Below are 27499 nucleotides of genomic sequence, written 5' to 3'. Positions count from 1 at the left end.
GAATTTTAGTTGTTCAGGGATTGAGGTATTGGTCCTATTACATACTGTGTAAAGTTTCATATTACATTGAAGAAAGACTACTTGGTAAGAGACAAAGCTAAACACAATGACTGTGATTTTTTTTTCAGTTAACTACAGGTGGGACCTCTCTGGTTTGGCAACTACAGGTGGGACCTCTCTGGTTTGGCACCCTCAGGACCTGAGCAGTCCTGAACCATGGAGTTTGGCACCCTCAGGACCTGAGCAGTCCTGAACCATGGAGTTTGCTAGGCCAGGGGAGATTACAGCTCCCCTCCCAGCTGTTAGCTCTGTTCCTGCCATAGGCCTGCTGCCTCCCACCCTGCTTAGGCTGCAGCTGTGCTCCCCAGCGTGCTTACCCTGGCTGTAGCTGTGCTCCTATCACTGGCACCAATAGAGACTGCACTCTCATGCACCGGCCCTGCTTCCTCTGACCTAGGTGAGCTATGCGGCTCGCTACGCCGGCCCTGTGCTTCCAGACCCTTCCAGCTAGAGCTGTGCTCCCAGGCACCAGCCCTGCTACGCTCTCTGCTCTGCTGGCCCCGCTGCTGCAACTGCTAGCTTCAGCTGGGGCTGTGCTTCCCACTGTGCAGGCCCCCACTACCACTGGGGCTGTGCTCCCTACCACCAGCCCAGCTCTTGAGCCTGGCCTGCCAGGATTCTCTGGTCCTGCTAGCGTGACCATTGGTTTGATCCAGTGTGACCATTCTTATGTGAGAAAAGCTGCTTTTCCAGCTTTCATTCAGAGGGGATGTGTAGCTGATGTAACTGCCACCAGACGGATTTGAACCTGGGACCTCTGAAGCGGAGTATAGGAGCCTCTGAGCTAGAAGCCAGCTGGTGCCCAGCCCAGGCTGTAGAGGTCTCTTGATTTTAACTGTTGCTGTGTTCTTGGTACCACTTGCATTGCTCAGTAACCACACGAGGCGTGTGGGTTACATACTTCCCCTAGGTTAGGGAGCACGTCCCGAGCTTTAGAGACGCAGTTGAGATCCTGGATGAGCTCCCACGTGTAACCACCACCGAGCAGATCTGGACCTGGACCCTTTGGAGCTGGATATAGGAACCTCTACCCTCTGAGCTAAAAGCCAGCTGGCTCCCAGCCCAAGCTGTAGAGGTCTCTTGATCTTAACTGTTGCTGTGGTCTAAGTACCACTTGCATTGCTCAGTAACCACACTAGCTGTGTGGGTTACATTGCCATTTTAAAAAAGAAGTCAATTTGTCAAAAAAAAAAAAAAAACCAATTTCCCATGGGGGGAGAGAAGCTTAGAAAGAAAATTCTCAGCCAGCCATATTTAAAACCTATGATTGCCGGTATATTGTGTTGTCTAAAATTCTCCCTGTTGCTATCATTGGTGAAGATAATATGCCATGCTTTGGAATTTCAGCAAATATTTCCTTTTTGTAGAGTTAATATCCCATCGCCAACTGAGTGGAAAATACTTAATAAGAGACAAACCCAATACATACAAAGATTAAGTTGAGAAAGCTGCAGATCCAAGTTTCACCAATCTACTAGTTTTGCAGTCTTTTAATAAAACCAGGAAGCAGTCAGAAATGCAGAAGGGCATGCGTATATGTAATCATGCATTAAATCACGTCTTTTAAAGGTTCATGTCCCTTGAATGTAAATTGAACCTTATAAGTCTTACCTTATTCATATATGATGCTTGCTCTGTTACTGGCATGAGATTCCGGATATCAAGGCACTTTTTTGAAGCGTTCAAAGCTGTTTTTATACATAATAAAGGAGCAGTAAATCATAAGAACAAAAACATTGTCTCCCTTGGCAGTTCACCTTAAGAAAACAGAGCCTGGAGGAATTAATTTTACAGATGTGTGAAAGCTGTGCTTGTTGCTGTCAAGGTGCCAATCTAGAACCGCATAGTTGTGACAGCAGCGTATGTGGTCATAACAGAATATTTAAGGGGCAATGGCTGATGGGGATGGATTTCCTGGAAATTTTACTGGCTGGCTTAATAGAGTTATTTGCTTCAGACTCTTAACTTAGCTGGTCATTGAATGATGGGCAGTACTACGTGACTTGGAGGTCATTATTGCTATAAACCTGGGAAGTATTAACGGGGAAGGAGGAAATAAAATAATCACCACCTTCAGTGTGGAAAAGTTAATCTGCATATTGCTTTGGATATTGTGTTTATAATAATAATAATCCTAAACTAGAAGGGCTGGCCCAGTAACCTTTGCTCTCATGAATTATCCTCTCTCATGCAGTCCTTTTATTTTCAGAGAAACATCTCGTGAGAAAAGTCTGCAAGGTCAGACCTCAGTAGCATATAGTAACCACACAGCATCTCAACTTTGTTTTGATTTATGGCAGAAAGTAGGTTTTGGATAAATTTAATATCTTAAGCCAAAGCTATGGTGGAGTAAGCGAAAAGCAAGAAATATTCCATCTTGTCAAATTTGTCCTATTGTTTTGCAGTCAGTGACAGAAATCAAGATTCCTTCTCTGCTCTTACCTCCAAAGTAATCATTCTCTGAGCAATTACTTATCACTAAGTTTCAACTTGAGTTATAAATGTTTCTGAAATAGGCAGGAACCTAAATATTTCCTGTTGGCACTTTTAACGCATAATGTATTTAGAGTAGAAATGGTGACACTACGTATTACAAAGTAGCTTTTGCTATTCTTACTAATGGTGAATACTACAGTTTGGTTCTCCTTGGTCTGATATCTTCAAGACCGGACTGTTTGCCGGTCCAGACAGATCATTTCCAGTCCCTTTGCTGATGCACTCCAGGCTCTCCCGGGGTCTATTGGCAGCCCCAGTCAGGCTTCCCTCCTGGCTGTGCCGCCAGGCTCTCTGCCCCTGGGTCACCATCCCTGTGCTCCCCGTGGCCACCGCTGCACTGTGCAGCTACCCATGGGGCCACCGCCACTGAGCTCTGCTGCTCCAGGAAACTGCTTTGCTGTTGAGTTTCATGGCCAGCTCTGTGGCCACTGCTACTGAGCTCCGTGACCAGCCTTAGGCTACAGCTCTGTGGCCAGCTCCGGCCACCAGGCTCCTGGGGTTCTTTGTAGGACCAGGGATGTTGCTGGACCAGAGTGTTCTGGACTAGAGAGGTTCAACCTTTTCCTTCCTCTTCTATAGTCCTCTTCTTCAGCTTGTCCATTCTTTGAGTAAAGAAATACATAACATGAGCAAGAGGGGCAAAATCTTAAGATGTTTTATGCTTTTTATACTTACTGAAATGTATTTTTGGAATTCCCTCTTATAAAGGGAAAGATGAGATGGAGCTGAGGTGGAAATGGTATACTGAGGCTGATTTTAAAAAGGGTGATTTCAGTTTTTCATAGGGTTTAACACTTTTCCAAATTAGGGGAATATGAAATTGAAAGTGAAGGTCTTGCTTCTTGTTGGGGGGAACCGTTGGAGTAGTCCTAATGCAGAATCTCATTAAAGTAACTGTCAAGATTCCTCTATTTTACCATCACCTCCCCAGTCTGTAAGAGGCAACTGTCGTTTTGAGTGAGTGTACTGCCAAAGAGGCATTTACAAATAAATGAAAAATGTCACAATTGATTTTGCTCTTTCTAGAGGACTGTGTGTCAGCTTTGTCACAAACTATCTTTGTTATTGTGTTTCAGATTCCTCAGCTAGACATTGGAAATAGCTTTTGATGGTTCTGGGCTTCTTTCATTTGACCCAGGGTAAGACCTTGGTTTGTGACCTTTCATTAACTTTTGGGTCAATGGTAAAGACTGTTATTTTCTCCTCTTTGGCAATGTTGCCTGGTGGGTGATCAAAGAGTGCAAATCATTGAGGTACATCCACATTTGAAAATGTTACCAAAATAAGTTATGTTTTATAGTTTCTTCCCTGGTGAAATGTATCAATTTTGATGATGATTTAGATCTATATATTGTAGCAACAGTGCTATCCTCCTAAAAAGCACATGGCTGTACTTTTTCTTTGTTAGAAAGGTATTTATTATAGGCCTATTCCTAAATTGTTAACAATTCTAATTTCAGATATTGCATATTATCCCCATTTCTTTCATAGTGCACTTTTCTATAAAACATTCTCACTGTGCATATCTTTGCTTGTAAATATCTGTGAAGGGGAAAAGAAGAGCTCTCCCAAACATGTTTTCTGCCTCTAGAGGTAGGTGGGGTATGATTGATTCAAAAGGCTTTTATTGTAAAAACCTGAATAATGTACGAATGAAACAGTCCCCTGTAGCCTCTGAGCCAACCTTGCCATGTTAATGCAGTTACATGTCTAGCGACTTTGCTCTTTGCACTTTATTTTGTGCAGCTAGGAATCAAGTACAGAGAGTATTTTGCTAAAATTGCTATGTAAGGACATCAACTGAAATTCTGCTAATGATTTTTTCTGTAGTGGTTCTATATAAGCTTATAATGATAGAAGTTAAATGTAACCTTAAAATGGTGGATATGTTTTCTAGCTTTATGTATTTTCTGTATGTTTGTTGTTCTGGTAGTAAAGTGCAATGGAAATCATGTATAGTAACTCAGGTTTGTAACAGTAATATCAAGAGGAGAGTTTATTACTGTATTCCCATTAACTTTCAAGTGCTAAGCAGAAAACCCAATAGCAAGTGTTTGTAGCATTGGTTATAAACAATTACCCATTAATATACTTACCTTACGTCTATTTGGAAATTTACTTTCAGTAAAGATACATGTGTGTATCATCCCTCTGCTCCATATTTGAAAGGTTTTGTTTGTCTGAGTGTGAGCATGTCTGTCTCTTTGTTCAAGAACTCCTAAACAGTAAGAGCTAGGATCACCACACTTGGTGTGCAGCTTCCTCTTACCATAACTTAAACCAAGATAAAGGGTTTAGTTGTGCCAGGAAAGTGGAATGTTCCTGGAATGCAATCTTTGCTCATAATATAGGAAGGGAGGGGGCTGCTAGCATGGATAGTTATACTATGTAATGACCAGGACTTGCTGAGCTGCGGCGAGCCCCGCTCGCCAGCCGCGCTGTCCGGCGTTCTGCGCATGTGCAGATCGTTCTCTGCATGTGCAGATCGCCTGAACTCGGCTCTTCCGTGATGTAATCTACTTGCCACGGGTGAGTAGATTACATAGATTGACGAGCCCTGGTAATGACCATGATGGGAAGCAAGGTGCCAGAGATGGGGTTTGGGACAGCTATAACACCTCTGGTCCAGCATGAGGCAGGAATGCAGGTAAGCTTCCCATCCGCCGCCCAGCCACAGCCAGCCCTGGAGAGTCACCAGTGGCCAGTGCAGTCCCTGATGGCTCCTGCATCATACACACCTCAAGCCCCTTACCATGAGCCCCTCCTCACTTTGACTTCACTTCAAAGAGAATCCTCTGAACTGTCATTCATACTTAAATTCGACACTTTACACTCAAATTTGAATACAGATGCTAATTATCTTACCCATTACAAAGATAGCTTTCCCAATGATCACCTCTAATATCATTAGCTCACAGACATTTACCTCCCTCCCCCCCCCCCCCCGTTCATCCCCCTTCTTTTCTGAAATTTGATTTGTCCTTTTCATGTGTGTTCATTTTTTTTTAATTGTATCCTTTGGTATATATGGTTGTGACAATTTTCTTCCACTATTTGATCTGAGGAAGTGGGTCTGGCCCACGAAAGCTCATCACCTATTAAACCATCTTGTTAGTCTTTAAAGTGCAACACAGTCCTGTTTTTTGTTTCAGCTGCACCAGACTAACACAGCTACATTTCTACCACTATTCACCAAAGTAAGTGATTGGACACAAAATGGCAAATAAAATGTAATGTTGATAAATATAAAGTAATGCACATTGAAAAAAAAATAATCACAACTATACATACAATAATTTATCTGTGACTAGTCGAGAGAGATCTTGGAGTCATTGTGGGTAGTTCTCTGAAAACAGCCTCTCAGTACACAGCAGCAGTCAAAAAAGGCCACAATGTTAGGAATCATTAAAAAAGGGGTAGAGAATAAGACAGAGAACATCTTATTGCTGCTATATAGAACGATGACGCCCACATCTTGAATACTGCATACAGATGTGGTTGCCCCATCTCAAAAAAGATATATTGGCATTGGAAAAGGTTCAGAGAAGGGCAATAAAAGTTATTAGGAGTTTGAAATGGGTTCCATATGAAGAGAGATTAAAAAGATTTGGACTTTTCAGCTTAGAAAGGAGGAGGAGACTAGGGGGGGTATGTTAGAGGTCTATAAAAGCATGACTAGTGTGGAAGATTGAATAAGGAAAAGTTATTTATTTGTTCCCCATAACATAAGAACTAGTGGTCACCAAATGAAATTAATAGGTAGGTTTATAATAGGTTTAAAACAAACAAAGGAAGTTTTTATTCACACAGTGCATGGATGGCCAGAGGAGGCTGTAAAGACTGGGATGTTCAAGAAAGAACTAGATACATTCATAGAGGTTACATCTTATCAATAGCTATTAGCCAGGATGGGTAGGAAGGGTGTCCCTAGCCTGTCAGAGGCTGGGAATGAGAAATAGGAGAGGGATTGCTTGATGATTCCCTGTTCTGTTCACTCCCTTTGGGGCATCTGGCATTGGAAGACAGGATACTGAGCTAGATGGATTTTTGGTCTGACCTGTTCTTATGTTCCAGTCATCTGTTCCTTATATATCTAGAACTCCTACTGAGTCCAGTGGGAGACTGAATTATGCAGGGTAAACATTATCAGACTTCTGATTTGCTATTTGATTTTCATGCTGCTGTGTTTATTTTCTCTGCTTCATTCACCTTGGTTAGTGAAAATAACTTGGTTACTTTTAGTTTTGTTCATACAAGCGGTAAAATGCTACTGTTTCTGAAATACCACATCTGTATAAAAATGTCAGATAGGCTTGTTTGTTTAAACTGGGGAAAAACCCTATCTCTTACTTCCTAAATAAGTTTTAAAAGAGAAGCATCATTTTTACAGTTGATTTCAGTTTCCCATTCTCATGGACTGGCACAGTGATAGTACGTTTGGGTTCTCACAGACCAAGAGAATTACGTTAAATAGAAACAGGTTTTGATTAATTAAAATTAAGTAGGTAAAACAGATTTGAAAATATTTAGTTTTTTTTTAAATTTAATCTCTTTTGATTCAAGTACTTAAATGTTTAAACTCTTCTCTTGGATCGACATTCTGTGTTGATACTTCGTATAATGTCTGAGACCGGACGCTCTAATCGAATCATGGTACCAAATTTGTAATCTGATGCAGTGAGCTGTCTAATGTTACTTTCATTACCTGTGAATTAGGAGAAAATCTGAGATGTGAAGCAGGACTAAAGATAGAAAAGATCTCTCCGAGTGCTAAGTCTGATAAAATAATAATCAGACATTGTAAGGTTGGTACAATGATATAATGAATCAGACTCTCTTTGCAGCACCTAAGGAAATTGGAAAAAAATGAGGAGATAAAAATACCATAATGTACCACACTGTCAATTGCAAGCCCTAGAAAACATTTGACTTTTAACATTATAGTAAAATGGTTTTTATGCAAATAGAACTAGACAAACACATACAAACGTGAACAAGTTTTGCTCAAAGAAATCTAGGCAATTCTTCTGTAGTGTGTTGAATGGCAGAAGAATCTTGGCAAACTATGATTCGGCAAATCAGCAGCAGTTCGGTTTCTGTTATGTGAGTCTTCTAATAAAATAGTGATATTTAGCCAAACAATATTACCTTGAATTATCATGAAATAGAATTGTCCTAGCCAGTGAGAATGAAAGGGGAGGGCTGTAAGGGTGTGTCTAGAGCCTACAGGGTTTTGTCGACAAAACTATACCTGCATCTACACTACTGCCGAGTTCTGTCAACATAATGTCGACAGAACTCAGCAGTTTTGTTGACAGCGGTAAACCTCATTCTATGAGGAATTATGCCTTTTGTCCACAGAGTTCTGTCGACAGAAGGCGTTATTGCATCCACACTGTCCTTTGTGTCTACACTTCCACGTCAACAAAGCGGCTTGCTTTGTTGACAGAACTGGATGTAGTCTAGATGCTTTGTAGACAAAGCCTATAGTCTAGACGTACCCTAAGGTATTGATTTATAACTCCATAGGCTTCCTCTCTCCACCATATATGCAGTTTTCTGAGATGCAGGTGCTTGTGCATAGATGTTATAGTTATTTCTCAATATTATACAGCTCAAGGAACTTCTAGTGGCCATCACTAGCATTAAGCAGTCATTAACATGATTGCTGTGGACTAATTTCTGACTCGGATTATGCTTGAGTAATGGATTCACAGGGAATAAGAAATGTCTCTACCATCTCTATGCTCGCTACCCAGATCCATTTGTAGTAAGCCCAGTTTCTCACTTGGGCCTCCAAGAATAGGTAGGCAGGGCATGAACCAGGAGAGGCAAGGTGAAAGAGCTGTGTTTTTACTAGCCCCTAACTGGCCAGTGCAGCCAAGCCAATGCATAGGGAACAGTAATTTATTGCTAATGTAGGCCACCAGGAAATAACTAAAAGCCGGAAGGGAGATGAGATGGAATTGTGACTCAGAATTAGGTCTTTGACTTGGTATCTTTTGAGCCCATGCCTGGTATGGTGTAACTTACGTACACAGCCTTTGGAGAGGGTGTGTCTAAAGTCACAATCTAGCCCTGTTGGTTTATTTTTCAGTAATTCTACTGTGGCTACATAACGTGTATGCTGTATGTGGTAATTTTTCTGTCTGCTCAAATTCCTTTATTCTGACTAGCTCTTGTACTCAAAACATCCAGGCTGTTTGCCACTAGTGAAATATGTTCAGCTTTTTCTTTGAGTGAAGAAAAAAAAGTACTAAAAAGCAGTAAAAATGCTGAAAGGGGAACCATTTAAAAACCAAAAACTTAAATTCTTTGACTTTTTTTTTAAATCCATCTCTCCTTTCTGTCTCTAAAATTCAACAGGTTTCTTTTCCCCTCTGAGAATTATTAGAACGTGTGTCCTTTCTGTTTGTCCTCCCAGTCCCTTTATCCCAATTCACAGATTTTATTTTATTTTGCTTGCTTGCATAACAATACAGCTCTTCTGAGGAGAAGAATTTGCATCATTGTGGGAAGAGAAAGGAAATGAGAGAAGAAGGTAGAAAAGGGGAAGATAAAGAAGGGATACTGGCGGATTAGGTGCTAGCTTGTGCCAAGGTGTTAGGCCTCAGCTAAGCACTGACAAATTTGTTGCTGGAAACCAGTATAGCTCATCTATATGTTAGTATGGTTAAGATGGGTATTGGACTTATAACAATATATTTAGTGTTTAGACATAAATTGTTACATGTATTAGTTCCACTTATGTCTGTATCCCTTGGTATAAAGTAATGCTGAAATGTTTGTACTGTAGTGCTATGTCTACACTGGCCCCTTTTCCGAAAGGGGCATGTTAATTTCACAGGTCGTAATAGGGAAATCCGCGGGGGATTTAAACATCCCCCGCGGCATTTAAATAAAAATGTCCGCCGCTTTTTTCCGGCTTTTAGAAAAGCCGGAAAAGAGCGTCTACACTGGCCCCGATCCTCCGGAAAAAAAGCCCAGAAAAGCCCAGTGTAGACGCTCTTTTCTGGCTTTTCTAAAAGCCGGAAAAAAGTGGCGGACATTTTTATTTAAATGCCGCGGGGGATATTTAAATCCCCCACGGATTTCCCTATTACGACCTGTGAAATTAACATGCCCCTTTCGGAAAAGGGGCCAGTGTAGACGAGCCCTAGCTGTAACATGATTGTTCCAAACTGTTTAACTTACCAAACAAGAAAAAAGCGTATCTTGTGCAAAATACTAAATCCTATGAAAGGTAATTTCAGGAAGGACTATCAAAACTAGGTGGGCTATTGTGGGACACACAGGGAGAGGCTATATGTAAAAGGACTCGTTTCCTCACTGTGAATGCTGGAAGAAAGAAATAAAGATAGCTGACAAGAAAATGTTTCAGCTCTCTTTTGCTATTTAGACTCTGACAGGGCTGGAGCTACAAAACAGAAGCAGAGATCCCCAGGGTCAACCTGGGTTAGCCCTAAAAGACATTCAGTGCTGACAGATTATTACAACGCTGTCATTTTCTGGAACCATGGACCATTCACACGTGTGTGTGTGTGTGTGTGTGTGTGTGTGTGTGTGTGTGTGTGTGTGTGTGTGTGTGTGTATATATATATATATGCCTGCTTCAGCCTGTGAATAATTCTCTCATTTCTTTTCCCCTAGTTAATAAAGCCTTCTTTAGTTTACTATAGGATTGGCTTTAGGCATTGTCTGTGGTATAAGATCTAATAATTGACCTTGGTTAAGTGACTGATCCCTTGGACTGGGGAGTAATGTGAATTTTGGTGTGATTTTTTTGGTGACACAATCTGTCACATAATCCAGATTGCCTGGATGGCAAGATAGTCTGGAACGTATATGTTACTCAGTGGTAAGACTGATCAGGTGCTTTGGGAGTTCACATATGTTCCTGAATTGGTGAAATCTTATGATACAACTAGTATAGTGTTTCTGTCCCATTTTTTGACAGTCTTCTCAGAGATTGGCATTCATGGCCGTGCATAAACTGTGAAGAAACTTTAATGGAGAAATGTTTGATTTATTTTCTTGAAAGCTGAAGAGGAAAAAGTAGAGGGTGGATGTGCTATCACACTGGCCTCTACGTGGTAATACAAACTTCGACTTAATGAAGCCAAATTAGGTAGTGATTCAAATGGGAACTGAGAGTAAGGGCAAGGGACTTATCTGTGGTGAATACCTTGATGGTCATATTGGCAGGATAATCTAGAGAGGTGTAAGTGGAAGCATTAGTGGCACAGCTGCTGCTTTGCTTCTGTAGTGTACACATGCCCTTAGGCTTTGTCTACACTGCAGGGTTTTTGCACAAGAAGCTTTTTGCGGAAGAGATCTTCCACAAAAACTTCTTGTGCAAAAGCGTATCCACACCTCAAAAGTGCATCACAAAAGCGATGTGCTTTTGCGCAAGAGAACGTCCACACTGCATGGGATGCTCTTGCACAAGAAAGCTCTAATGACCATTAACAGAATGGCCATCAGAGCACCTGTGCTTTTTCTGATAGGCTCTTTTTGTGAAAGAAACCCCTGCAGAGCACCCATACATGCCTTTTTGCGTAAGAGCTGTTGCGCAAAACGGAGTTATTCCTCATGGGAAGAGGAATAACTCTACCAGCAAAAGCCCTCTGTTGATTTACTGTATTTTTTGTGTGTGTGCAAAAACACGCTTGAGGTGTGGACGCTCTGCCGGTTTTTGCGCAAAAACCTTGTAGTGTAGACATAGCCTTAGACTCTTAAATTGTTATCTCTTTGAGACAGGGGCTGTGACTGACTTTGGATGTGGATAGCATTCACCACTATGGACCCTAGTAACCAAATGCAAATAATTAAGATGAGGTTTTCAAAGGTGCTCAAATTTCACTAACTTTTCAATGGGATTTGAGCATGGAACTCCCTTAGGTCTTGTCTTCATGGTAAATGCAACCAAAATAACTAAATGGGATGTCATTCACATCTTTCATTATTTCAGTTCTAGTTTGCGTGTAGATGCTCTCATTTTGGAATAAGAGTGCCCTATTTTGAGAGAATATAATGGAGTCAAACAGGGAATGATTTTGCAGTGGAGCACCCTTATTCCAAAATAAGAATGTCTATATACAGTATTGAACTGCAATATAAAAGGGCATGAATAATTATTTTGGTTCCATTTGCTATACCACCCCTTATTCTACTTTGAAAATCCGAGTGAAAATTAAGAATGGCTGACCATAATCCCTCTAAAAGTGGAATGACATCTTGGTCTTGCTGAAGTCAATTGCCATAGTCCCATAAACTGTGCTCTTACTTTGAAAAGAACTCGGGTTACGTTCTCTAATTTAGTATGTAGATGTAAGTAAAATTTTACCATCTTTAAAAACTTGAATTGCAAAAAGCAAAGGAATATTGTGGTGGCATAATGTGTCACACTAAAATGATACATAAGGCAAACAACATTTTGCAAACATAAAAGTGATGGTATTTTAAAGTTGTATCTCTATTTCTGTAGGGCATAATAAGTAATTAAAGAGGACCATAACATAATCCTTTAGTATTGCATATTAATTCCTGAGAGGGATGAATTAATCTTTTCTGACTGCATAGTAATTTACAGCTCACCATGCTAATACTGTAGGGCTATAAAATAATCCTGTAGAACAACATATAGGTTTTCTAGATGGCATATTTATGTAATAAAATTCCTGAAGGGCTGCACTGTCTCTCAGTGATGATTTGGTTGAAGCAAAGTGGAAGTGAAAGTATTTATCTTAGAATTTAAAATTGACAAAAAAATGTTGTGTACTTCTTGCCTTAAAGGAAATACGAGGAAAATACAGTTTTGCTGAATGAGGATTGAAGAGTACTAGAGACTCTGCCAAGACAAAAAATATATTTTTCGTGACAGATGGTTGAGAGTTTTGGCAGCCGCTGTAAACTAATATAACTATAGAGTCCTACGAGGAAAATCATTTTTCAAAAAAGCCATTTAGATTAACAAAATCAAAGGGCCATGTGTCTGAGTGTTAGGTGTCCGTGGTCCAGAGCAGGATGAAGATCTAACTACATCTAGCTTGATTAAACAATATAAAGAGGTCTTCAGGTTTTAAATGGAAAAAGAAGATGCCAGTCTGGGATTTGGGAGAGGAATATTTTGGTGTAGGAAAGGGAGCTGGGCTTGGACAGATTTTGACAGCATGTGATGGTGAGAGAGTAGAGGGCTTGATCCTCTTTCTTCCTCCTCATCCAAACAGTCCCTTTCTTGATTAGAATAAAAAGATCATGTTAAAGTTGGGGACAAGTAGAAACACTGAAGCATGTGATTTCTCTGTAGACATACCTGTTCCAGTCCTGCCCTGAGTCAGAGTGAGTTTTTGCTTGTAAGTAGAGTGGGCTCTTACATGCAGATAATTTCTGGCAGAGGTTTAGGGAAATGTCACTGAGGGCATGTCTGCCAGCAGCAATGCAGGCCCCTCTGCTGCTGCATCTGGGCTCTCCCTCAGCCACCAGTCTCCCACGTGTGCTGCCAGCTCCCACTCCCAAACTCCCCTTCTGGCCGCTGGCTCCACTGTCACTAGCCTGACTGAGATCCCAGCTTCGGCAGGGCTGTCGACTCCACTTCTGCCTTCCCGCCCAGGCTCCAAGTTGCTGCTTGCGCTGCTGCCCATCCGCACAGCCTCCTGACCCCAGGAGGGCTCCCGGCCAGTGGCCCTCCTGCTGCTAGATTTCCGGCCCTTGCGGCTCTCCGGTCCAGGAACATCTGTGGTCCTGACAGACCAGAGAGTCCCAGTTTGGAAAGGTTCAACCTGTAATTGCAGTGGTGTATTTATTATCACTAGGAATGGGACCGAGGCCAGCAATTTATTTCTCAGAGAAAGCTGAATGACCGCTGGACAGTGTCCTGAGTGATTACTAATGAGTTCCATCTACTGCTGGCCTGGGCCAATGAAAGGGTCTTTTTAATCTCATTTCAAGTCATCTGGACCACCACCTCCCCTGTGTTATACTAGCAATGTTGTCTTCAAGTCGTCATTGTCAAGTCCAAGTAGAGTCTCAAGTCACTACAGCTCAAGTCTCAAGTTGAGTCTCGAATCCCTAAAGTCACTTTCGAGTCAAGTCCCAAGTTGAGTCTCAAGTTTTAATTTAAAAAATAAATAAATTTAAAAATAAAATAAATTAATGGAGATTGCTTATCTCCTAGAACTGGAAGGGACCTTGAAAGGTCATTGAGTCCAGTCCCCTGCCTTCACAGCAGGACCAAATAATATCCCTGACAAATTTTTGCCCCAAATGGCCTCCGCAAGGATTAAACTCACAATCCTGGGTTTAGCAGGCCAGAGCTCAAGCCACTGAGCTATCCCTCCCCAAATGTCAGGTCACTTTTGTACAAACCATCAATATTGGCATTTTTGGACAATTTTTTCACCAAGTCGATTTAACAAAATTAGCAAGTCTCAAGTCGAGTCAAGTCACAAACAATGAACCCGAGTAGAGTCTCAAGTCGAGTCTCCTAGGCTACTTAAGTCAGACTCGAGTTCAAGTCATGGGACTCGAGTCAACAACTCTGTATACTAGTATTTTTAGCTGATTCAGAGTGATTCTAGTAAAGTCACTTCATCCAATAAGGTTTCCTCTCAGAAGGATAAACTGGAAGTTGTGAGCCATCATCGAATCCTGGTGTAAGTTGGTATCTGTAATTGTCTTGCTTTATTGCATCACATTGATTTAAGCCTCATTCAAACTCCTTGCATCCTTTTAAAAAAATTTGCTTAGTACATGTTGGAAACCAGCTCCGTGGATATCCTAGCATGTAGCAGGAGAACAACTGACTATTTTAAAGAAATCCTTAATTCCCTTCCTTGTCAAAATTCATTTCCCTCTGTTTCACACTGAAACCTGCTATGGCTTGGAAAGGTTAGTGATTCCCTTGACTGTTACATAGGATAACACTTGTAAAGGCACACAGTGTAGCCAGCAACCCTACATAGCAGGCTTCATCCTGCTCACTGTAATGTTTTCTGCTGATCACATTCTGTGTAGTGGTCTGTGCTCTTGTCCCCAGACTGACACAGCTAGTCTATAATCCAGGGGTAGGAAAGATGCGGGTCCCTTAGGCAGGGAGAAGCCCCAGGTCACTGAAAGCATGTGCCTCTGTGTGCTAAATGTGTGTGTGTTGGGGCAGGGAGAGGCTTTGCATACTGACACCACCACCCCAGCACAATCTCTGTTTCCATTGGCTGAAAGGTTGTGCTGGGGACAGGGGCAGCATTCAAAGCCTCCCCCTCTACCCAATGCACAGCATAGAGAGCAATGTACTGCAGCCAGCCACTTTGAGCATTAGGGCTGAGGCAAGCAGGGAGTCTGCCCACTGGGCTGCTGACTGGAAGAGCCTAAGTGCCTCCTGCTCAGATCCTGACTGGGGCACCCCACTCCCTTCTGCACCCCAACTCCTTATCTCAGGTCACCACCCAAACCCTCTGCACCCCTACAGCCCCAGATAACAATTCTCTCTCAAACCCTGCACTCCATCCTACACATTGCCCCAGGTCAGAATCCACTCCTGCACTCATACCTCCTTCTAGACCCTGAACCCTAATTCCTTGCCCCAGGTCACAACCTTCTCCTTCACCCAAACTCTATCTCAAACCCCCACCCTCTTCTGCATCGCAGTTTGCTAACCTAAGCACCCTTCTGCAGCCAACCTCCATCCCAGACCCCACAACCCTTTCATAGAAAAGTGCAGCCCTTGACCACTTCCCAAAATCTTAGAGTAGCCTCCCTGTGACAGGCTTGCCCCCTCTTCTATCCTGAAGGACGAGGGGTGGGAAGACGCGAGTCCTTCATGCCCAGACCTGTCCCCGTCGGTCCCGTCCTGGGACGTCAGGCTCTCTATGCGCGAAGCTCCTTAGCCCCTCACCGTTGGGAACTCCTTGTCTGTCACGCTCCCTCACGTGGAAGGGAGGAGGAAAGGGGGAGCCCGGGCCCACCCTCACTCACGGGCCCCAGCCCAGGGTCCTAAGGACTCAGGCTGCCTGCCAGTCTGGGTCCGGCTGATGGGGGTGTGCCCCTAAACGCATGAGCCCACGGGCTTCCTCACTGCCCTGCCCTGGGCTACTTCCTTTCCCCCTTCCGTGGTCCTTACCCCGGCGGCGGTGGGTCTCAGCGGGGCGAAGTCTCTGAGTCCATCAATGTGCCTCCTGGTGGGTCCAGCCTCTCCGTCCAGCTGCTTCCCCCCCCATTCTCCTGTGTTGTCCGGCGGGTTTTAAAGCTCCCGCCATGCGGGTGCACTGGAGTCCGTCCCGCCCCCTACCTCGTCCATGCCATTGATTGGCCTCTCGGTCCGTTAGGGCTGGCCTCCGCACCTCTCTGGCGGCGCCTTTGCGCTCGCCCAGCTGAGCTGCGCTTTCGCGCAGCTGAGTCGTGGTGCTGCCCCGCCAAGTCGCGCCTCCGCTCAGCTAAGCCGCGGCTCCCTTGCTCAACTGAGCCGTGGCACTCTCTGGCCGAACCACAGCTTGGGAGCAGCCAGCGCACGGCCGGTATCTGCTCCGTGACTTCTCAGCCAGGGCGCAGACCCCCTGGCTCTTAGTGCGGGGTCTTGATGCCCCGTCACACTCCCCATCAAAAATTTTTGCCCGCCCTTGCTAAAATCCCACATGTTGGCCAAGCTCGTGCCTGGCCCTTGTGTAGGTGCATAGTGGAGGGCTGGGAAGGTTTGGCAGGGATTGTCATCTCTACTCCCTTAGGAGTGCACAGCAAACCAAAGGGAGGAAGGATGAGGCCCAGCAAATCCCTTCACTCTACCTGTGTTTGTCCTCCAAGTTGAACTGGCTCACAGATAGCAGATAGGGCTGCCCATGGGGGGCGGGAGGGAGCAAAAGGCTATTTGCCCCAGGACCCATCAATTGGAAAGAACCCAAGGCTCCAAGCTGCTACTAGTACTACAATGGCAGTAGTGGTGGCTAGAGTCCCAGGCCCTTTAAATAACCTTCGGAGCCTGAGTAGCATGGTCTGGGTGGTGCTAAGGGATGGTTGCCCCTAGCCCTACCCCCACCCCTTCTTCTCAAGGCCCTGCCCCTACTTCCATGAGGTGGAATACCTCCCAGTGCTTCCCTTTGGCTCTTATTTTGATCCAGCCCAGAAGGAGTAAAATTATACTCACTATTATCAGTCGTGTTTTTGGTTACGGCCGTGCCATGTCACAACTCTTTGCAGGGTATCCTAAGCACATGCCCTGCTCAGGCAAACTCTATAGGAATGTAAAAGAAAAATCCAAAGGTTAGTAAAAAACAAAACAAAAAAAAAATGACTTGCCTTACTCATTTTATGCTCCCAGGGTCCAATCCTGCTTGCCTTACTCAGTCAATGCACCCAGGGTCGTGTAGGGAGTTTTCCATGGATGAAGCAAGAATGGGTATGTGACAAAGTGGGAGTAGCCTACATCTGGCTTGCCCAAATTAGGAAGATGATTGGTTAGGGATTGGGTGATTAACTAGTTAACATTTTAGCTCATCATCTGTGGCCATCTAAAAGAGAGACAGAGGAAGATGGGAAGTCTGGGGAGAAGGGCAAAGAAACCCACTTGGAGAGGTGACATCTCTTCCCCTTTGCCTAGGGAGTAGGAAGAATCTTGGGGAAAGCCTAATGCTTTGGGGAGAGCTAGGTACCGTTAGAAGATGTTGTAAATAAAGCATGTGGTGTTGAACCTCCAGGGGAGTGTGAGGACTGGTTGTAAAATATGTGATAGGGTCAGGCCAGAGGGGTACAAGAGAGTGAGAGAAGGGAAATACATTAATCTCAGATTGAGTAAGTCTCTGTTCCCAAGGTAAACTAACAAGGGCTAGGTCAGAACCATCAGCAACTTGCCGGAATCAATCAGGGTAATTAAGCACCTGGAGCCAATTAAGAGAGCTTATAGAATCAAGTGAGCCAAGGCTAGTTGGAATACCTTGGGCCAATTAAGAACCAGTTAAGATTTGTTTAAAAAAAAAAAAAAAAGCTCCTCTGCAGTTAGTTCAGTGTGTGAGGGGATGGAAGGTGCTGGGGAGGATCTCAGAAGAGCAAGCACAAGCAAGTAGTAAGAGAGGAAGAGTGTGAGAAAAGGAAGGTGCTGGGGAAGGTACGGGAAAGTAACCCAGGGTATGTCTACACTACAAAGTTAATTCGAACTAACGGACGTTAGTTCGAATTAACTTTGATAGGCGCTACACTAGCGCTCCGCTAGTTCAAACTTAATTCGAACTAGCAGAGCGCTTAGTTCGAACTAGGTAAACCTCATTTTACGAGGACTAAGCCTAGTTCGAACTTACTAGTTTGAATTAAGGGATGTGTAGCCCCTTAATTCGAACTAGTGGGAGGCTAGCCCTCCCCAGCTTTCCCTGGTGGCCACTCTGGCCAACACCAGGGAAACTCGTATAACCCCCTCCCGGCTCTGGACCCCTTAAAGGGGCACGGGCTGGCTATGGTTCCCGTGCCAGGTGCAAGCCTGCCAGCACCCAGGCTGCAGACCCTGCACCTGGCACGGCTCGAGCCAGCCACCCGATGCCCCCCAGCCTTCCCCCTCTTCCCGGGACCAGGCTGGCAGCTCCTGGGAGCTTGCCCAGGACCGCAAGAGGCAGGCACCCGCCTGGTCCAGTGCAGACATCGTGGATCTCGTCCACGACCTCCGCACTAGGCACAGGAAAGCGGCCGTCTAGGGCAGGAGAGCTGCCAGCCTGGCCACCCAGGAGCAGGTTTGCATAAAAATCAAGGTGGTCCACTGAGACCCCTGACCCTGAGCTTACAATGGCCGTACTGGGTCAGACCAAAGGTCCATCTAGCCCAGTAGCCTGTCTGCCGACAGCGGCCAACCCTAGGGACCCTGGAGGGGATGGACCAAAGACAGTGACCAAGCCATTTGTCTCGTGCCATCCCTCTCCAGCCTTCCACAAACTTCGGGCAGAGACACCACTCCTACCCCCTGGCTAATAGCACTCCATGGACCCAACCTCCATGAATTGATCTCACTTCTCCTTAAACTCTGTTCTAGTTCTAGCCTTCACAGCCTCCTGCAGCAAGGAGTTCCACAGGTTGACTATTTGCTTTGTGAAGAAGAGCTTTCTGTTGTTAGTTTGAAGCCTGCTACCCATTCCTTTCCTTTGGTGTCCTCTAGTCCTTCTTTATGGGAACTAATGAAGAACTTTTCTGTATGCACCCTCTCCATCCCACTCATGCTTTTATAGACCTCTATCATATCCCCCCTCAGTCTCCTCTTTTCTAAGCTGAACAGTCCCAGTCTCTTTAGCCTCTCTTCATATGGGACCTGTTCCAAACCCCTCATCATTGTAGTTGCCCTCCCCTCTCCCACCCTCTCTCTTCCCCTCTCCCACCTCCTTTTCCCAGTCTCCCCCAGTTTTGTTCAATAAAGAGAGATTCTATTTTTGAACACAATTGTCCTTTATTTTGTACATCAAGAAGAGGGGCTAGGGAGGGGTAAGTGGAAGGAGGTGAGGGAGGAATGGGGTACGCGCCCCTGATGGGGAGGACTGGGCTGGCTCTGCGGGCTTCTGGGGGTGGAACCTCTCTTGCAGCCCCCCAATTGCCCCCTCTCCCCAGATGGCAGCCTGCGGCAAGTGCAGCCGGTCTGATGGCCGAGTGCTGTGATGTGCCCAGTGTGGGTACTCCGGGCAATCCAAGCCAGGACTGCTTTGCAAGCGGGGCACCCCTGAGAACTGTCTGTCCGGGTTGGGGGTCGAGTCCCTTTAAGCACAGCCCTCGGGTAGCCTGAGACAGCATCTGCACGCTCTAAGTCCTCATCTGATGCCCTGCCGGCACTGCTTCCGGCCATCCTTAACCCCGGTTCAGGGTCCACTCTGTGTGGACATGCTAGTTCGAATTAGCAAAATGCTAATTCGAACTAGTTTTTTAGTCTGGATGCGTTAGTTCGAATTAGCTTAGTTTGAATTAACTAATTCGAACTAAGTTAGTTCGAATTAGCGCTGTAGTGTAGACATACCCCCAGGGATTTGTAGCTGCCATGCAGCTGTTGTTGGAGATATTGGCAGACAGCTGCTTTTACAGGCCACTGGGCTGGAACCCAGAGTAGAGGGTGGACTCAGAGGAGCGTTTCTTAAGGTGTGCCGCAGAGAACAGAGTTCAAAATGGCCACAGAGTTCAAAAGGGCAACGCCTGCTCTTCTGATAAAAGGGTAAACTGTTTTTTTTTCTTTTTTGAGCTTAACAACTTCTCTTCCCTGTCTGTCTGTTTGTTTGTTTTTGCTCAACAACTTTTCCTTGGGAGGCTGCTTGCTTTTTTTTTTTTTTGGTGTGTCAACAACCTTCCCCTTGGGAATGGCTGCCTTAAAGAGGCAAGCTTCCTTTAAAAAAAAAAAAAAAAAAACTTTTTTGAAAAGCACTTGGACACAATTATGTAAATGAAGTGCAAGATTTGTAAATCCATGCTTCATTTGAATTTTCAATCTGCTTCATTTGCATTCCTCTTTCGAGAGAGGAATGTAGTCTAGATGAGCCCAGATTCTCCTCAGCCCCATTCCCACTTGGGGTGGGAGGGGGGACTCTGGCTGGGGAAAGAAAGGGGTTTATTCAGCCCTGTATCATTTAGAGGGTTCAGCAAGAGTGGAATTTGGTTTCCCTCTCTCCTGTATGCTGGCCAATGATGAGAGTAGCTCAACAAAACAGCAAGCTAATGCACTATGTGCGGTGCCTAAATTGAGGGCTCCTGTGAGGGTTTGAGGCAAGCAATCCACCACAAAGTGCAGGACACACCAAGATTAAGTAGGAGCTTTGTCACAAATGAAACAAGTGGGGAAGGGGACCCACCTGGTGACTGTCTCCTGTGTCTACAGACAATAGCAAGTAATCCAGCACCTGAGACTTAAAACAATTCCTTTGGTCGTACCACCTTACATTCACCCTTCTGCTTCAAGCAATGTAGGACAATCAATATTTGCTCTGTTAATTGAGAAATGCCAATGGGCAATGTGCAAGAATAAGTCTATATTTTTGTGACAGTTTGAGCAGTTTTTGAGGGTTTTTTCCCCTCTGATATTAATTTTTTAGGACTAAAGGCAACTATAGAGGAAGAAGACAAATATTTGTGTTTGGTCTGTGGTTTGGAAAAAATTGCATTTTAGCAGCCTAAAGTCTCACAAGGAAAAAAAAAAACCCAACAATCTTCATTTTTGCCTCCTGCAGTCCCTCCCACAGGAAGAAATGGAGAAGCAAGTGAAGAGAAAAATGGAAGTGAAGTTTTTATTATTATTATTCCTCAAATGCTGTGTCTTTTAAAGTTATAACGGTGCTTCTTTCAGAGCACTTGTCAGGTGAATGCCATTTCTCACTGGAGAGGTAAGCACCTCCATTTTAGCTTGGGCAACTGAAATGCAATTGATAATTTCCTGTTTGAAAAGTGAGGGGCTGGGAAGGGGGAAGTGTCTAGCATCAACTTCCAATCTTGTTCATAGCACCTATTACCCCAAAACATCTCGGCTACGTCTACACTGGCGTGATCCTCCGGAATAAAGCCCTTGAAAGTAGGAATAAGAGATCCTCCGGAAAAGGGCTTTATTCCGGAGGATCGCGCCAGTCTAGACGCTTTTTCCCGGCTTTTCCCCAAGCCGAAAAAAAAGCAGCGCACATGTTTATTTAAATCCCGCGGAGGATTATTTAAATTCCCTATTTTGACTTACCTGCTTTGCATGACTATTCCATTTTATGGGGCCAGTGTAGACGTAGCCCTCAGGTTTTTACCCCAGTGATTTTTCATTTGCATTCCTCTTTCGATCATGGTGGTCCTTTTGTCCTTAATTTGTGTGTGTGTGTGTGTGTGTGTGTGTGTGTGTATGCATTTATTTATTCATACAGCATTATTTTATATCTATGTATCTATATGTTAATTATTTATACAATATACTGTTTTTCCAAGTATAAAGCATTCTTACTATTGTATTGGGCTACTATAGCATATCCGCTGAAGGATTCTACTTCCTTCTCAGAAGAAATATGGACACTATGGGCCTGGTCCTATTAAAATCAGACTGGTTTATGAGGAAAGGCTTTAAGAAATGATCAGCAGTGTCTTGACCAGTAACTTGCATTCAACTCAATTTAGTTAATGAACTTTTAAAAATAGTTTCATGAGATGTGGCTGCAGTGCTGTCATTTTTTAAGGATTTCTATTAAAACATCTTACTGTGCTTTTCTTTTTGTATGAATGAACTATCCTTGCCATGGGAAAAGTAAAAAGGCAAAACTTCCATGGATTTTAGTAGGACCATGACTTGCTTTAATGAGATGTTTTATATATGTAAATATATGGCACTGCCCAAAGAAAAATATTTCACAACACTAGTATGACATTTTAATTACTTTACTTCTCTGTGCAGAAAGGGAGCTCATATCCACTGAAGCAAATATTTTGCACCTGCTTTTATTTTCATAAATGTTAATTGTATCAGTATAGACACCCTTTCAGAAAACCATAACCAAGAAATGATGATTCAATTTGTAAAAATCTGCATAAGATGAAGACAAAATTGCTTAGAAGAACTGTAAGCTTTCAACATCAAGAGGTAGGATATCCAAAACTTTAAGGCTTGGAAAAAACTGAATATAGGTCTCATAACTAGCTCTAATGTTCAGACCATTTTTCTATCACACAAAGATAAGCAAAGAGGGCAGTCTTGGATAAACTGCTCCATCAACACTTAGAAGTCTCTTTCTACAACCTCTAAATGGGACTGTAGTTGCCTGTATTTTGAAAAGGATATGGCGTGATCTGGAGTAAAAGCCTTTTTATCTAGCATGTTGGGATTACGGGGGTTCCAGTAAGTGAAAAATTCCCGGTTATCTTATCTAAGGAGGGAGTTTGGGTGTGGGGTTGGGGAGTGGGAAGAGAGGCAGGGGGACAGGCTCTGGGAGGGAGTTGGGGTGCAGGAGGAGACTCAGGACAGAGAGTTGGTCTCTGGGAGGAGATTTGGGCCAGTAGCAAACTCTCCACCACTTGTACAGGCACACATCTAGGTGGCTCTACGTGCTGCTTCCACCCAAAGTCACTGCCTATGCAGCTACCATTGGCTGTATTTCCCAGGACAGCAGGGACAGGTAAATGCTTGCAGGGAGCTGCCTGAGGTGCGCACCTGTCCCTGGTTCCAGCACCCAAAACTGCTTCTGCACCCAACCTTTCACTCCCTCCCGCACTCAGAACCCCAAACAACAGTCAAATTGCCACTTTTGGGGAGCCATGTGGAGCCAGGTACGGCGCTTGCTGGCCCCATACCATTCAGACTACAAATTCTACTTTCTATGAAGAGTAAACATGACCCTTCATATAGCTTGCCAGTTGGTACAAGGCTGGATCATGCAACTTTTACTATACAGACCTGTCAGTCTGACATCATTCGCAGGAAAGTTAATTGAGTTGCTGATGTAGGACTCCATTCATAGTTAAAGAAGAGTAATATAACTTAATGCCAGTATACTTGGCTTTATGGAAAATAGATCATGTCAAACTAACGTGTCAAACTAACATGCTATCTTTTGATGAGATTGCAAGCTTGGTTGACAGAGATAATAATGTTGACATTTTAAACTTAGACCTTCTATAAAGCATTTGAAATGGTACTGAACAACATGTTGATTTTTAAAAAACCAAACAAACCCAGGCTGATATAAAATTAACATTAAGAGGATTAGAAGCTGTCCCATTAATGGATCTCTAATTGTAACTATAAAGAGGAATTTATTATCCAATGAGTGTTTCCTGTAGGGTTCTGCCAGTGTTCTCCGTAAGCTGCATGCTTGTGCAGGTGCACAGGAGAGATTCCAATGCTGCCCAGCTGATGAGCAGAGAGCCCACAGCTAGGTTTTGTGTATGTATGTGTTTTTTTCTGGTGGTGCACATTGGCACATGTTGTAGTGCACATAAAAGAATTTATTCTGCACATGGATGGAAAAAATAAGAGGGGAACATTGGGTCCTGAAGGATTTGGTAGCTGGCCCTATGCTATTTAACAATTTAATTAATGCTGTAGGAGAAAAAAAATATAAAATCATCACTGATAAAGTTTGCAGGTGACACAAAAATGGGAGGACTGATAAACAATGAAGAGGGCAGGTCATTGACACAGAATTATGTGGATCGCTTGGTAAGCTTGGCATTAGCAAACAGTATTTATTCAATACCACTAAATGTAAATGCAGACTTCCAGGAACCAAGAATTGAGGATCTTACCTACAGAATGGGATCTTTAGACAAGTAAGTGGTAATTCTGGAAAAGATTTGGGGATTGCAGAACACTATCAGTTGGATGTGAGCTCCTCCTCCTCGCCAACCTGTGGTCTAATGGGGATAATGCAATCCTTGGATACATAAATGGGGGAATCTCAAGCAGGAGTAAACATGTCATTTTACTTCCGTATTTGACACCAGTGCGACTGTTGCTGGAATCGTGGGGCCAGTTCTGGTGTCTATGATTCAAGGATTCGAAACCATGAGACTCAAGGAGCTTTATCTGTTCAGCTTAACAGACAAGTGGTTAAGTAGTGTCTTGATTAGTTCACAACTACCTGCATGCGGAGGAAATATTTGATAATAGGCTCTTTTCTCTAGGGCTGTGTCCAGACTCGGGTTTTTTCGAAAAAAGTAGCCTTTTTTTGAAAAAACTTCACCTGCGTCTAAACTGCAGCCGCGTTCTTCGAAATTAAATCGAAAGAACGCGGCTTTTCTTTCAATGGCGGTAAACCTAATTTCACGAGGAAGAATGCCTTTTTTCGAAAGTGCTCTTTCGAAAAAAGGCGTTCTTGAAAGCAAACAGGGCTTTTTAGAAAGAGAGCATCCAGACTCACTTGCTGCTTTCTTTCGAAAAAGCAGCTTGCTTTTTCGAAAGTTCCGCGTGCAGTCTAGGCGCTCTCTTTCGAAAGAGGCTTTTTCGAAAGTATTTTTCGAAAAAGCCTCTTTCGAAAGAGGCTTGCAGTCTAGACATAGCCTAGTAGAGAAAGGTATGACCTGATCTGTAAGCTGAAGCAAGATGAGTTCACACTGAAAATTGTGTAATTTTTTTAATGAGGAAAATAACAACAACTTATTAAAGGTTGATGTGGATTCTCAATCACTGGCAATTTTTAAACCAAGTTTGGATGTTTTCTCTACAAGATACGCTGTCAGAATTGTTTAGGAAAGTTTTTGTTATGGCCTGTATCCTACAAGAAAACATTCTTGATGGCCACTATTGTCTCTTCTGGCCTGGGAATCTATGAAAGTGCTGCTGCTGCTTCTCCCCACTTTTCTATGAATTGGTGTTCTCTTATTAGAATGACATACGTCTGATGTCTTCAAGTGCTTCAAGCCAAGTGTTGCCAACTTTGCAAACTGCAGAGAACGCATGGAATTTCAGTAAATGAGTTTGCATTGGGTGACCTTATGAGGAGCATTACTACTGTTCTAGGGCTACGCCTCCTTTTACAGTATTTACCTCTTCCTAGAAAAAGGATTTTCATACTACATAATACTACAATTACTTCCTTTGTCAACATATAGAAGGCACGCAATACTCCTAATGGGATAATGCATTTTAGAAAAACCATTGTGATGGTAGACATACATGTGGCCTCCTCCCTCTCTGTTCCTGAGGGGGGGGAGGCTTGAGCTGCACAACTGCCTCCCTGCCCACTGTGCTGGGGAGGCTCAGGCTATGTGGCCTCCTCCCTCCCTGCTGCTCCTGGGACCGGGGAGGCTTGGGCTGGCTTAGGCCATAGGGCCTCCTCCCTCCCTGCTGCTCCCAGAAATGGGGAGGCTCGGGCCGTGTGACCTCTTCCCTCCCTGCTGCTGCAGGGATGCTGGGTCATAAGCGCCCTCTTCCCCTCCCTGTAGTGTGGGGCAGGTGCACTGCTTTTCCTCCTCCCATTCCCGTGGTTGAGGGCAGGGCCTCAGTAGAGGGGACAGGTCTGTAGATGGGGTTGGGTGCCTGCCTTCCCCCCCAGAAACTTCTCAAGTCTTCTCAAATGTTCTCCGTGATAGACGGCATGACAGACTCCTCTACTTTTATTATAGTATTGATATAGGTATCTTTACAAAATGGGTAAAATCCCTTCGTGAATTCCATATGTCATTAGTGAATCCGTTTGGACAGGGACCTAACTTTTTAAATGCATTGTGCAAAGTTGGTTGAATCTCCTTTGTAACTAAAAAACTCATGGTTCAACTTCCCAAAAAGCCATGTCACGAGTCCGTACTCGTAGCTCATGTACATTCCACCCTTTATTCAATTGTGCCCCTTCACATCTCTCAAGTGCCGACTATTCCCGAGGCAAACGCTGTCAGGTTGCTCTGGATCAGTTAGCTGCTCCGGTTCGGGCCTCTACAGTCACCCACGGGCTGTGGAGAGGGGGGCCTGGGTTCACCCACTCTCCTGGGCCCTGGCTAAGGGCCCTGACGCAGGGAGCCCGGCTCCCTGCGGTAGCAAACGGAGGTGTTGCCCCTAAACATGTCTGCTCTTGGGCTTCACTACCCAACCCTGGGCCACTGCTCAGCTCCGCCGTCCGGGCTTAGATCGTGGGTGCAGTGCATGCTCGCTGCACCCTCACTCCAGAGTTCCCCCGCACCTGTTCCTCCCCGCACCTCTCCTCCTGTGCCTCCGTCCCCCCCTCCTGCCTGGGCATCTCCCTTTTACCTTTGTCCTTGGGCTCGGTGGGTGACATCACGCTCCTCCCCGGCCTTACCCCCTCCCCTATGGGCGTCTCTGGGCGCCCACCTGATGTCACGCGCCTGGAGGGCGTGATGTCATCCTCCTGCGCCGGGCCTGCGGGGCCTGCATTCTCCACGTGGCCCCTCCTCCTTCCCCGTCTGGCTCCTCCAAAGCCGGCCCCGCCACTTCCTGCGTAGCGCAGGTGCCGGCGTCTTTGCCCTCCTGGGCCTCCCTCGGCCCGGGGCTGTGGCAGGGTTGCTTCACCCCGCCACAGGCCCTAACAAAGCCTTTAGAAAAGGAGATGCTCTGTGTCAAATAGCATTAAATGTAATCCACAATTTCTCTCCATGGGAAAAATTGTTTCTTTGTTTCTTTGGAATATTGGCATAATAATAACCTGTCCATTTTGCCACTCCCTTCTAGATGCTTTTGACCTCATTCAGCTTCTTCACACTGCTGTCACTGGCTCCTTCTTTCTGCTTATCTACTACACTGCTGCCGGAATGACACAAATAGAGGAGGAGGCTTGGATAGCACATGAGTTGACTTAGAATGAGTGGGAACAAGTGGGACTGGGAGCGGGGTGGGGGGAGCAACCCAGACTTATCACCACTCCCAGTGACACAGAGAAGGGAATTCACTTACTATTCTGCCCATTGAGGAGAAAAGTGAACAGGTGACACTGGCATTGCAGTTTTCCAGGGTGTAGCCACCTCTGGAACATTTATGTAAAATGTATGCCATAAGAAATCCTATAACCTTTCATTTAGATATAGCAGTGGTTTATCAGCAGCTCTATTGTTTTCCTCAACCAGATCTGAAAATCCTATTATATTTGTCTTTGTTTCATATTACACTCATTCAGATTTCTCTTAAATCTCAGGTCAGCTGGAGCTTGACAAATACAAATATTTTACTGACTCATCTCGAAATGGTGCCTTTGCTATTCTCTCGCCAACCTTTTCAATAAAAAATATCTGTTCAGATGTTTTTACTGCTGCTTTATGATGGGCATTTCAGATGTCTACAGCTGAAATACCGAAACTGTCTCCTTAGATTAAGAACACTATTTTTTAAGTCTGTTGCAGTACAGAATGCAGCTGGTTGTCCTGGAAAAGAAGATGACCTCCCATTGAAATGAGAACATTATTATTTTTACCTTTCTCAGGACGTGGAACAAATGATTACTTAAACCTTTCCGTGGCGGTATTTTACCTAACAGGTTCTCTTGAGAGAGATGGCAGGAAAGCTGCTGCAGGAAAGCTGCTAAGTTATCACCTGAAATATCAA

The 27499-nt window shown here is 44.3% G+C and overlaps 1 protein-coding gene across 3 annotated transcripts in view; it reads left to right on the top strand.

Moving 5' to 3' along the window:
• The window catches only part of NAALADL2 (N-acetylated alpha-linked acidic dipeptidase like 2), a 984106-nt gene that overhangs the window by 60563 nt on the left and 896044 nt on the right, over positions 1 to 27499 (top strand). The window contains exons 2-3 of one of the 3 annotated variants that reach the window (XM_075937990.2): positions 3633 to 3695; positions 5709 to 5753. The exons of 1 other annotated variant lie outside the window; for it this stretch is intronic. The gene's annotated coding sequence lies outside the window, so the exon portion shown is untranslated. The remainder of the gene's footprint in view (positions 1 to 3632; positions 3696 to 5708; positions 5754 to 27499) is intronic. One more of the 3 variants, XM_075937986.2, reaches the window with a different exon arrangement.

Source organism: Pelodiscus sinensis, chromosome 10 (genome assembly GCF_052426305.1).
Source record: "Pelodiscus sinensis isolate ZL-2025 chromosome 10, ASM5242630v1, whole genome shotgun sequence".
Lineage (NCBI taxonomy): Eukaryota > Metazoa > Chordata > Testudines > Trionychidae > Pelodiscus > Pelodiscus sinensis.
The sequence above is the reverse complement of the archived record's forward strand: the minus strand, read 5'-3'. Positions and strand labels throughout refer to the sequence as shown.